General features: G+C 42.4%; 1 long non-coding RNA gene across 5 annotated transcripts; it reads left to right on the top strand.

The window, feature by feature from the left end:
• Positions 1-5,666: 5,666 nt before the first annotated feature.
• Positions 5,667-12,096, top strand: LOC109744151 (uncharacterized). 5 transcript variants are annotated; one of them, XR_006662510.2, is made up of 7 exons: positions 5,667-6,426; positions 6,675-6,767; positions 6,861-7,283; positions 7,363-7,460; positions 7,580-9,280; positions 9,655-9,773; positions 9,910-12,096. It is a non-coding gene; the product is annotated as an uncharacterized lncRNA (long non-coding RNA). The 5 variants fall into 5 exon arrangements; XR_006662511.2 differs by lacking the exon at positions 7,363-7,460 and having other exon boundaries at positions 5,669-6,426; positions 6,861-7,042; positions 7,234-7,283; XR_006662509.2 differs by lacking the exon at positions 7,363-7,460 and having other exon boundaries at positions 5,672-6,426; positions 7,580-7,690; positions 8,272-9,280.
• Positions 12,097-12,960: the final 864 nt, after the last annotated feature.

Below are 12,960 nucleotides of genomic sequence, written 5' to 3'. Positions count from 1 at the left end.
GTGTCACTGTTGTAATAATCTTAATTCCACACATACTCTGAACATGATTGTTTATTTTTGTCCTTTTGGTCTCCAATTTGAATTGTTGCAGCAGACGCAAATGCGCTGGCCTTCATGATTCCAGGACCTGGAATCATACCAGCCGATGGGTGGTGCTTTATCGCTCGTTCAGCTGATGGTGGTCATTCGATGCTCATTTGCACGTACCAAATTTACCAAACTATTTCATCAAATGTCACGCTCAATATGCGATACTATCCTAGAGACTCGAAGGTCCCACCAAGGATAGGACCGCATATTGACACGCTTTTGCAAGGTGGATATCATTACATCAACATTACATAATATATGGGGATACATACAAAAGGCACAAACGCCCCAAGAATACATCAACATCATACAAGAGATCAACATCCGAGTACGGATGAAACACAAACAGAAGATCAAACGACATCCTCCCTACTAGCCCAGGCTGCCGACCAGGAACCTATCCCTCGAACGAAGAAGAAGCGGAACAAGAACTCCAAACTATAAACATCGCTCTCGCGTCATGATCATCGCATAACCTGCACCTGCAACTGTTGTTGTAGTAATCTGTGAGCCACGAGGACTCAGCAATCCCATTACCATGGGTATCAAGACTAGCAAAGCTTAAAAGGTAAGGAAGGGGTAAAGAGGTGAGGTTGCAGCAGCGGCTAAGCAAAATATGGTGGCTAACTTACGAAACAAGAGAGAGAAGAGGAGCTAAGAAAATGGTCGCCAGCTAGTAATGACCAAGAAGTGATCCTGAACTCCTACTTACGTCAAACATAACACAAACTGTGTTCTCCTCTCGAGCAACCCCGAAAAGAGACAATCACGGTTACACACGCAGTTGGTGTATTTTAATTAAGTTTACTTCAAGTTTACTACAACCGGATATTAACAAATTCCCATCTGCCACATAACCGCGGGCACGGCTCTCGAAAGTTTATACCCTGCAGGGGTGTCCCAACTTAGCCCGTTATAAGCTCACGATCCGCGGAGACAATCCTCCATCGCTGGACACCCGATCAGACTCGGAATCCCGGTGCACAAGACATTTCGACAATGGTAAAACAAAACCAGCAAGACCTCCCGGCGTGCCGACACCCTGATAGTAGCCGCGCGTATCTCGTCTCAGGCCACGACCGGATGAACACTACATACGGCAACCAAAGACCCCGGAAGAAGGGGTGGCACCGCAAGTGGCTCTAGGTTGGACCAACAGTCCGAAGAGCACTGGCCCGGGGGGGCTAAATAAAGATGACCCTCGGGAGGGCGACTCCCTAGGGAAAATAAATAGGTGATAGGCAAATGTAAAACCAATGTTGGGCCATGGTGGAAGAGTTTTATTCAAAGTGAACTGTCGAGAGGGTCCCATACCCGTCACCGTGTTAGGGACGCATAATCAAGGAACGTAACACCGGTATGACGGAAATTAGGGCGGCAATAGTGGAACAAAACACCAGGCATAAGGCCGAGCCTTCCACCCTTTACCAAGTATATAGATGCATTAATTAAATAAGAGATATTGTGATATCCTAACAAAGTTCATGATATCCATGTCCCAACATGGAACAACCTGCAACTGCACCTGCAAATAGCAATGCTATAAGAGGGGCTGAGCAAAGTAGTAACATAGCCAAACAACGGTTTACTAGGAAGGGTGAAAAAGGTTAGAGGCTAACATGGCGATTTGGGAGGCTTGATAAGAAATTGGTAGGTAACGCGGCAAAGCGATAGCATCGAGGCAACTAGCATAGCAATGATAGTAATGAGATCCAAGGTGACGGTCATCTTACCTGAAATCCCGCTAGGAAGAAGCACGAGTCCATGAAGAAGATGAATCCACGAAGACGAACCAAGCTTAGATGAACGAATCCTCATGATCGCAACGAAACGAGAGCTAACGAGAAGAAGCACAACCAAAAAGAAGCAAACAATAAGGTAAACACTCAACACATAAACATGGCATGATGCTCAACCAAGTATGATGCATGAAAAGTCTATATGATGCTACTCATGGCAAGAGATGATGCATACAAGAGCAACAAATCAAAGCAAGTTTAAATGAGGCCGGAAACAACATATAACAATTCCGGTAAGACCTCATATGCAAATTTCGAAATTGGTCCAGATATGACTAGAAACACAATGTTGAAGTTGTTAAACATCAATTTAAAATGCATGAAGATGATCTACATGAAATTCTAGTTAAGTTACATATAAAGTTTATTTAATTCGGAGCTACGGCCTAGAAGATATGAGCAAAACAAGTTGAACATGGCATTGATGCAAAATACATACAAACATCAAGCACACACTCCAAAACATGGATGCAATAAGGTAACATGAAACTACATGCAAAACTAAGCAAGTTTCATGTAGAGCACACTCAAAACGTAGCAACGGTTCAACACATACACATGAAACAAGTTTAAAGGACAAGCTGTCCAAAACAGCAACTAGGCATCTAGCAAGCATCAAAACAATATCCTACATCACCTCAACATGAAAACAAAAGGCATGGACATTATGTACAGGTGAATCATTACAAAACATGAACACTGAGATATCTCCAGAAATCAACAGAATATGCTCAAAAGGGCATGGCAAGATTGCAAATAATAACAGTTCACAGACTTGGCAGAAATTACTGGACATGGCAGAAATAACATCAGGTTGCAATGTTTAGAGATATCAAACAACATGCTACAGGAACTTACCGTGGCAAACAAAGGCATGGCATGCTTGTACTAAAAGCAATTAAAAAAACTCCCTTACTGAACTTATTCCAAAGATCAAGAGAAAAGATGGTAGCATCCATGCAAACATGGCAATTAATATGACAGATTCAGACTTGGTGAACAGTACATGGCAAAAACAACGATAAGTAGGCATGTTGGTGAGGTTGTACCACTCACCGCAAAGCATTTCATGGAATGTGAAGTAAACCAACAGTAATATGACACAATTACGAAGCTAATCATGGCAAGAGCAACTTCATAGGGTGCATGGATCACTAGCCAAACACATGGAAAAACTGAACTTAATGTTAACAGGCTGACAGCAACATTATGTAGCATGTTTGGAGCATGATAACACCAAGATACAGAAATCCAAAATTGCAACTAATGGCATGTATGGATAGAGCATAACATGTAGATCAGAACATCCTTAGTGAACATCTCTAGATTATGCATAGAATGACTTGTAGCAGCAGGTTTACATAACATCATGATATAACAGATTCAGACTAGCAAAAACAGTAACAGCAAGCAGCCCAATTCACAAGCTTGTTGCACTCACCACAAGGCACACAAAAATACATGGACTGCACCACTGTAAATACGGCATGAATATGCTCCTAAAACATGTAGACATTGAACATATAAACCCTGAAAAAGTGGTAGTCACAACGAAGGTGGCCACGTCGCCTTTAATTCGCCATGAACAGTACTTGTGCCACCGCCTGTAAATTCCCTGCCCCGCCAGGGGCATTTTAGTCTTTTCATGCAGGGGTATAAATCACAGCCGCCCACGTTGAGAAACCCTCGCCGCCGCCTCCCGTCCCACTCGCCTCCCCCTCCTCGTCGCCCCCTCCTTCTCCTCCCATCGCCGCCCCCTCCTCCTCCTCCCACCGCCGTCCCTCCTCCTCCGCCCCTCCCCCCGCATCTCGTCCGCCCCGGGCACGGAGGTGAGCTTCTCGACGATGGTGGCGGCGCTCATGGGCATCGCGGCGCTCGGAGATGCAGCAGATCCCCACCAGGGGTGGACTGGCACTTGGGGTGCTCCCCGGCGACGACGGCCCAGCGGTGGATGGTGCGAGGGAGGCCGGCTACCGCGACGAGTTCCTCTTTCTCTAGGTTAGATCCCGTTTGACCCCCCTGGCCTGATTGTTTCTGCCATGATTTGCTCTGTGTTTGCGTGAGGAAGTAGACCAGCAGGAGGAAGGGAGGATCTCGGGACGCGCTCCTTATTGGACTATTGTGAAGTAATAAGAGAGATTAAACGTGTATAGAAGAGAGATACACTTTCTAGCTGAGAATAGATAGAGAGAAAGCAAGACACAATCAGTTCTAGACATGATAAACCATAAGTTGTAGCCTTGTACAGACAAGGAGAAGTACAAGAACATGAGATGATGCAGAGTAGAGAGTGATATAGTGAGAATACATAAGTAAAGAGCTAAAAGAAAACATACTTACAGCTTCAAAGAAATAGCATAATAAGTAGAAATTGAGATCTATGAAATAGAAATTGTCTGCATTGATCTGTTTTATATAGATGTCTAATTAGCTGCGCAATCATACATGGTCTGGTTAGTAGTTTGTTTGTCTTGATCATCTTGATGTTGATTTGTTGGTTTACCTGGGAATGTTTATATGTGTGTGCAGTTGTTTTTTAATAGACTATTATTTTGTTTTAGTGTTTTAGTTTACAAATCTCTCATGAGGATCTTGCTATCCAACTATATTTTCCCTTGGGAATCTACATATCGAGTGAAGTTGGGATAGGCTATGTTTTTTTAGCTCTAACCGGTTTCTTTCTTTTTTGTTTCGTAGTTTCTATGATTTCCAAGGGTGCTGCTCGGGTCAATGGATAATGAAGAAGTATATGACCAACTTTCCCCAGCTCCTACATCGGCTACTAACAATCTACCTGAGCAGGTATTTCTCAAATCTTTAACGATCCAGATCTATAGTTGTTATCCCTTCATTGATAATAGTAAATGATTGATTTTGCTTTTAAATAGCCTACCACGGAGGTGACTCATTAACCCATGAACCATTGTTGATTTTTTCCTTTAATGCAACGCTCATCGTTTCAAATTGATTCTGCAGGCTGCAAAATAACTAATAAAGGGAACCCATGGTTGTTCGCTTATTTGGATTGCGAATTCTTTGAAAAGAAGAGGGTGAGTTTTTCCCTTGTTCGCTTAATGTCATGTGCTTGTGTTGTTGCTTTGCGGGCTACGACTACTACTTATGCTGCTAGATGCCTAGATGTGTGTGCTGCTTGTTATACATGTGTTCAATCTTCAGTGCTCTTTTGTTCTGGTTCTGCTGCTGCTTGTTCTGCCGCGATGTGCTACTGGCTGCTACTGTTGCTTGTGCTGCTGCCATGTGCTACTACCTGCTGCTGGTTGCTTCCTTATTCGGTTATTTGTGAAACTGAGTACTCTTTGTGAGAGGAGCCAATGAGATGAGCTTCAATTTTTGTTTTTTAATTAAGAAGCGGTGAAAAGAGTTCGGATTTTAGTTCTAATCTATTTGCAAATAGCGGATTTCTGGAAAGACACACAGATCCTCGACTCATTTCACCAGCCAAATGTAGTATCATTTTATGGTGTTGTTCGTGGTGATCCTAACAGTAAGAATTCATTTGGTTGTTGAAGACCGGAAATTCCTGGTGAGATCATCATATAGAGCAACAACCAAAGATCCTGTTGTTCGTGGTGATCCGGACAGTACAACAACAACCAAAGATAAACCAACCAAAGATAATCAAGCAATAGAAGATCTCTAGTAATTAGTGGATGTAGATTTGACTAAAAGATAAGGAGACCTATAGAGGAATTTATATGTTTGGGAATGGTTTTGATGGAAATCAGTGGATGGTAACCATGTCGTAGTGTGATGTGAGTGCCATTTGAATCTTGATGGTGTTGACCTGCTATTTTTTTCCTCTTTAGTGCTGACATTTTGGTCTCTCGGAATATTTTAATGTCATTTGAATTCAGATAATTTTGTTACTCATGCATAGAGCCTTTGCATCTGAAAGGTGGTTTGCGCGATCGCAACCAATCTTACATGTGTTTGTATTTTTGTTTCAACAGGAACTTCTCATCAAAGGAACTGCAAGGGCCAACTCTCTTGTGACCGGTGACCTGACGGAGCCTTTTTTGGCGTGAACTGATAACCTTATGGTGCTAACTAGGATGCATGCTTTGCTGCCACTTTTACAGAGGTTGTTCATGTTATCTTAGATGCCCCCGAGATGTACCGTTGTGCTTTCATGAAAGAAAATGCAGATGGAACGAGGGTGGGAGGTGGTGACGCATCAGCACCGGAGACGCAGATCCGCGGCGGAGCAGGATAGGTGACGAGGACGACCTGTGACTCCTCATGGCAAATAAATTTCTCACATCCCCTCCCTGGCTCCCTTCCTCTGCTTCGCTGCTGTAGTAACCCCACCATCCGGCTCGTGGAGAAGTCTCAGTTGAGGAGAGGGTGGCGCTGCCGCATCCATTCTCCTCAGACGTTGTGTTTCCCTTTCCCCTTCCTCAATCTGCCTTTTCCCAGTTGTTCTCGCTTCTTTGAGCATGGGCTGATGTGTAGGCTTGATCTATTATTTTGCAGGTCCTGCTCGCTGTTGGTTGTAACATCATCGTCTACCAGACAGGTTTGTCTGATTCGATATTCAAATATTTTTGCCCGTCCATGCATCTTTGGTTATATCTGCTAGGCAGTTGTTTTCTTTGAATGGCTACATGTACTTCTATAGCTTGTTAATTCCTTCTCGGCTTGTTTTATTTTATATGCGTGTGTCTTTGTGTCTTTGTGTTGGTCGTTCCTTCCTTGCCGATATGGCAATTATTTTAGATGCTGGCCAGTTAAGGTTTGTTGCAAATAATAGTGGATGTTGGGCAGCCTCCACACCGCAAGAGATGGAGATGGTTGCCGTCGGAACCGGTGGTTGAGGTCGAGTACGCCTCGTTGTCGTCGGCGTCTACATCCGTTACGGTGCTGCTGCAGTGGCTTTTCCTCTTCCTATTGCTTTTATTCTCTCCTGTTATCCCTTGGTGTTCATAATCTCAGGACGACACTTGATTTCAGTGTGAGGAACTTGCTGATGCTGGCACCAGATTCAGCAGGGAGGATATTTATGAGGCCTTTCATTCTTGTGGTATTCCCACACATCTTGCAAGTTCAAGAGGGTGAGCCCAGCTGAATGTGCGGCGACGTCTTGTACCTTTGCAAGCCGAGTATCTTGCTCTAATTTGTTGACAGGGTAAGAGGTACAGTCACCAATCCATACGCACTTCTGCACTTTTTCGCTATTTCTTGGTCACATGGCTGATTTATTTTTCAAGATCTATGTGGAAGATCATCATTATGTTGAATTTTAGTGAGAAAAGTCATTGCCATTCTAACTTTGGTTTTTGATTTAATGTACTGCTTCCATCATTTCTCCATGAGGTGGAAAAAGGACGGGTAGAACATCTAAGGCCAATAATCCTATATGTTTTATGAAGCAAGGTATTATTTCGGCTACAATAACGATCTGATTACAAATCCATGTGTAACGTCACTGTTTTCTGCTACATTTGTTATTCAGGTCCAGTAGCCAGTGGTTCTTTCAGCACTTCTGAAATACTATTCTTTTATACATAAAAAAATTAACTGGAATTTAAGAAAGTTCACACTGCATCTCTGGTTCGTTCAATGGAATTTTCTGCTCTCCAATTTAACTTTCTGTGGCTGGTTGTGATAGTGAAGGTTGATATTTTGATTTCTAATGGAAGATACATCTTGGTTTTCCACTATCTATGTAGAGGGCTCAAGAAAGAGACAAGAACTTGTGCTTCCAGCAGCGAATATAGCTAGCCTAGATGAATCAGAACAAGAACAAGTGTCGAGAAGTTACAGATGAGGAAGTGCAGCTGGTATGGCCTCTCCGTTTTTGCCCCAAATCAAGCACGGAAAAAACTGCTGGACAATCAACTTCTTGCCAATTTATAGTTGACTTCCTGCTATGATTCGCTCCCTAAAAGAAATTGCAATCATCTTGAAACAAGTAATTTATCTAGCTACAAATGCTTATTCTAGACTGATTATGTTGCTTCCAATTGCGGATAGTGCGTTATAGTTGACACTTTAGTCTACATATCTGCTAAATATTTACATGTCTGCACGGCCAGAAAAATCAGATAGTCTACTTAAACTTTAGTGATGGGTAGTTATTCTACTTCTTTGGCTATATGTTCAGCAAGGATCGCACATCTGAAACAAGTAGCTGGCTTGCTTTTGCTACATGCTCCCTGTATATAACTCACTTTTCTATTTCTTGAGGACAACACCATGTAGAGCTTTTAGAGGTTGGTCCCGGTTTCAGATACAAAGCGCCTGATTGTTTTTTGTAAATTTATTCTGCTCCTTACATGATGGTCTGTGCTACTTCCAAACTTGAATGCAGATTTTATTGTACAATGTAAATTAAATCGTTCGTTTCTACTGCATGTTAAAGGAGCTGGCCAATGTTGGCATGAAGTTATAAGAGGTAGCTGGCTATGGAGAATTTTGGTACTGGTGATGAATTGCCACCTTTTCCTTGCTTGCCATCATGCCATGATTCGAAATTTAGTTGCCAGAGACTACCAAAAAGGATTGCGTGCGCTGCCATCATACATTTACACCTCTAAACTTAGTTTGTTGACTAAATTGTGTAGGTCCCTTTTGCCGAAGAATGTTCTAGACTAGATAGCCAGCTTGCTGTTGTTGTTTGGAACTTTTCAGTCGGGCTCTTTTGTTAAAGCGAAAACCATATATATGTAATGTGTGCGGTGGTTTGTAGGACTTCACAGATGTTGTACTAAAATTCAGTTTCAATGGAGTTCAGTTCAGTGATGTTCTAGACTAGATACCATTCAAAAAAGGTCACACGTGGATGTAGGATCATAGAAGAGTCAGGGGAAGAGGGAGGTACCTTCGTAGATTGCCCAGGGGTATTGGCGATGTATGCGGCAGGGCCAGATGCTCTGAATCAACAGGGCACCCCTCTGGCTGCCTTGCTCATTCACACTTCTTTTTTGTTTGGGGAGGGGTGGGTTGCAATCTGGACCGGGTGGGACGCTGGAAACTGTGAGCAAAAATTCAATCCAACCTAAGCTCCAAATGAAATTAGATGTTTTTTTTAAAACTACTGTATGAAGCGAAAACAAGTATGCACACAAGTCGACCAGACAATGGACAAAAAAACGGCCTGAACCGAAGTTAAAAACAGACTTCTGTTGATTAGACACTCCCATAATATATGCCAGGAATGTGTTTTCATAGTTAATTTTGTGGATATTTGATTAAGCATAATTGTATCATGATATTTGGCTTGGTCCTCCATTATATCAATAATATAACCGAGTTTCAGAGAAGATGCTTGATCTGTTGTATAGGCTCCTATGTGCATGTCAGGGACAGAAGTTGCTAAAGAAAGCTCCGACATTATAATCTTAGATGATGACTTCGCATCTGTTGTGAAGGTTAGTGTCTTCTACGTTTTTTTGGAACAGATCTTTGTTAAGAAGGATAGTCGTTCTCAGCAATCATGATGGGAGTTTTTTTATCGGATGTACACGGTCATTGGAATGAACCAAGTTATTAATGTTCCTGAAATGCGATACTAGAATCTTTATATGTCAACACTCTTTGATGCGTATCTTGATGATTTTTCCTCTGCTTTACATATATTTGTGTTGTTAACTCACTTTCTTGATTGGCACATAATCAGCTTAGAAAAAGTTATTTTAGTTGAGTACGACATTTGAGCTGAGTAAGTGAACTTGTATCACTTGCCACAAGAGATTATTGTCAGTTACCTGATCACCTATTATGTTGCCCCATTGTCTATATGCAGGGCAAATCTTCACTGAATCTTGGAGAGTGATGGAAGATAATGGGCCCAAGCTTTCACGAACGCCAAGGATCCAATTTCAAGCTTTGGCCTCTTCCACAAATTCGCCGTTGAATCAGGAGGTCAGCTTTTCCTTCATAATTTTGCAATTTACTTCACGGAATCACAGTAAAGGTGGACAAGTAGAATACCAGTTGAAAATTTCATTTCTTCTTAATGATTATTGTAAACTTAGCCGCCTAGGTGATCATTGCATAGGTCTACTGAAAATTGGTCCTAGAGGAGCTCTCCATGAAGTTTCTACAAGAACCAAAATCAATCCTACAAGCATCAGATATATCAAAGGAGGAAGCATGGTTCCCAAGTGCATACCTTAATATTAATGAATGTTGTCTACAACCATGGCCTTCCCAAAACAGGACAACACAATTATTCTCTGGAGGGACAAGGGATCTGATGATTATCCAGTGAACTGTATGTCTCTGAAGGAGCTTTGCACTCAACTGATGTATGCATGTTTAATCAAACTAAGAGTAGGAGATATGCATAACCAGTCTTTGGGGTTAATCTTTTTGTGAAAAGAATTTCATGAACATGGAAAAATGGCCAACTTTGCTTTGTACAAAAAAGGTAGACATGATAATCTATTTATCTCTCACTGAACTACTCTGAATTTTGTGGTACCTGGTGAAGTTTAAAAAATGGTTATTCCTTGCTACCTTTAATGATAAATGATATTGAATGTGTGACTAAATAGTTCTGCTCAAGCACTCCTTGGACTCTTTTCAGATGGTATTGTCAAAGCTTTGGCTGAGAGATTATATTAGTAGTGGTTCCAAAACATTAACCGTTCAGTCAAAGACACTGGTTGTGATCAGAACATCAATCAAGAGTGTGGAATGTTTGAGCTGAGAAATACTAGCATGCTGCCAATGATTAGTGGTTAGAGGTTTTTCATCTATCATGTTTAACCAAGGTAACCATATCAGGTAGATTGCATCGCACCTAAAACGTTTCTTGAAGATTCATGATACTTTGGCTGCACTTCACTACATGTCTCTCGCTGCGAAAGAAAGGCATATATCCATATGATACCGAATCAGATTCAGGCTGTTGTGAAGGTTCCGATGATGACATGGGCGATGGCTACACTAACTATGTGTGATTGCCAGAGCCAGTAAATTAATGTTAAGACACTTTGTTATGCTCTAGCCCAGTATATTGTGAACACTATGTATTCTGCCCGCTCTAAAAACTTCATGCATCACTTGTGTTAGTTAGTTGCTTAGATAACTTTCCCTATCCACTGTAATATGTGCATTTGCCATATATTGAACCTACCATCAATGGCATGTTCTGTACTAGCATTTCCCTGTATGCTTGTTGATCGTCATATATTTTCTTCAACACTTATATGCCCTCTTTCAGTACAGTTATATTGTGCGTTCTACTTATGTAAGAGCACACTTCTATTCTTCTTCTTTGTTTGAATGCCCTTTATTTTTCCTGTGTTTTACTTCTCCACGATGAGGTCAATTTCGATACCGATGACATATACAACAATGACTCTACCTAATTTTAGGATGTGTTTGCTTTGTGTCACCAAGTGGAACGGCACGGGTTGGTTCCATCCCAAGGACCCGTTCCGGTGTTTGGATTGTGGAAGGAACCAGAACTCAGCGCTTCCAAGGAACAGCATATTCCCTGTTTATGCCGAACCTAGGCGTTCCTCCAAATCGGTCGGACCACGCGGAACGCCTCGCTCGCGTCTCTTGTCCTCATCTCTCACCCACCTCGCGGCCCGCGGCCCAGCCACCCACGACCTCTGCCCTCTCTCCCTCGATGGCCATGGAGGCGGCCGTCGGCCGGAGCACCTTCCCTTCCTCCACTGCACCCCATCATCGACGGCGTCCTCTTGTGCGCGGTCGCGGCGGATGCGCGGCCGAGGTCTGGCTCATCGAAGACGCAGCCTGCATCACACCCGCTATGTCGCTGACCTCTGCCCCTCATCGGAAGTGCAGCCTCGCCGGCGTCTCCTGTCCCTCCTATCTACCCCTCGACCAGGGATCTGGCGGAAGGAGTTCGGGGTGAGGTGCGTCTGTGTGTACGTGAGGAGGCGCATGTGTGTGTGTGTGTGGCGTGGTGCGATTAGAAGGCCAACCTAGCTCGCAACCATGGCTGCCGAGCTCGAGCTTGAGCGGCTGGACGGCCTCGGTGCAAGAGCAATGTGCAATTCACCCCGTCGGCCAGATGATTGAAAAAGAACTGAAGGAGCAAGGCTGCGTTTGGGTGGCTGCTATTGATCCAGAAATTTTGTATTTGGGTCGCTGCTATCGATCTTGTGGACTGGAGGAGCAAGGCTGGACGAGCAAGCTGCATTTTTTGCTTGTAGCACACAGATCAGATGCAGACTTTGGTATTTGGGTGGCCTTTGTTTGAGTGAAATCCAATCAGATTAGCTGCAATTTGTTTTTGACAGAGTGTTCTTGAATCTTGATGCTCACACTGCTGCACAATTCAATATTTATCTGCCTTTTTAATGACCGGAATCCACTCCAATTCATGATGAGATAAATAAACTCATCCCATTCCATCTCTCAAACTAAACATCAAAATGTAACCATTCCATTCCTTCAAATTGCCACTACCAAACACAGTGACGGAACCGACCCATTCTAGTGAAATGGAACCGTGACATTCCGTTACACTTCGTCCCCGAACCAAACACATCCTTAGTTACCATAAGCTGGGTGACCAAAGCTATTTATATGGCACATCTCTGCCTAGGTACCTTCACTTATATCATGAACTGGTCTCATGCCTTTATTTTGTAATATGAACCTACCATCAATGTAATATATAGTGCCATGTATGAACATCATACCTAAACATCTACTCCCTCCGTTCCATTCCTAAATACAAGACTTTTTTGAGATTTCAAAGCAGACTACATACGGTGCATCAAAGATTTGCTTCTTTCGATAATTAATATTAGTTATCCATTTGCAGTATAATTAATCTCTCTAATCAGTAACATTGTTATTGCAAATGATCCCAGTATTTTTTTATTTACTTTTGCATATTGCTGCTTAGATTAATATTCCACCCAAAGAATAATATTTTTCTATCTCTAATTTCTACTTTGCAGCAATGGATAGTTGTGCTTTAGTTCCTCTAGCTTTTTTTTTGAAGATGTAGTTCCTCTAGCCTTTTGTAGAAACTAGGTACCTCCTGTACTTAGGTATATATAAGTCTTTTGTAGAAACTATTGTTAATATCTCAAAAATAAGAATGTTACCTTTTCCTTTA

The sequence above is a fragment of the Aegilops tauschii genome, chromosome 4 (assembly GCF_002575655.3).
Source record: "Aegilops tauschii subsp. strangulata cultivar AL8/78 chromosome 4, Aet v6.0, whole genome shotgun sequence".
NCBI lineage: Eukaryota > Viridiplantae > Streptophyta > Magnoliopsida > Poales > Poaceae > Aegilops > Aegilops tauschii.
Note: the sequence above shows the minus strand (reverse complement) of the source record. Positions and strands in the feature narration are given on the sequence as shown.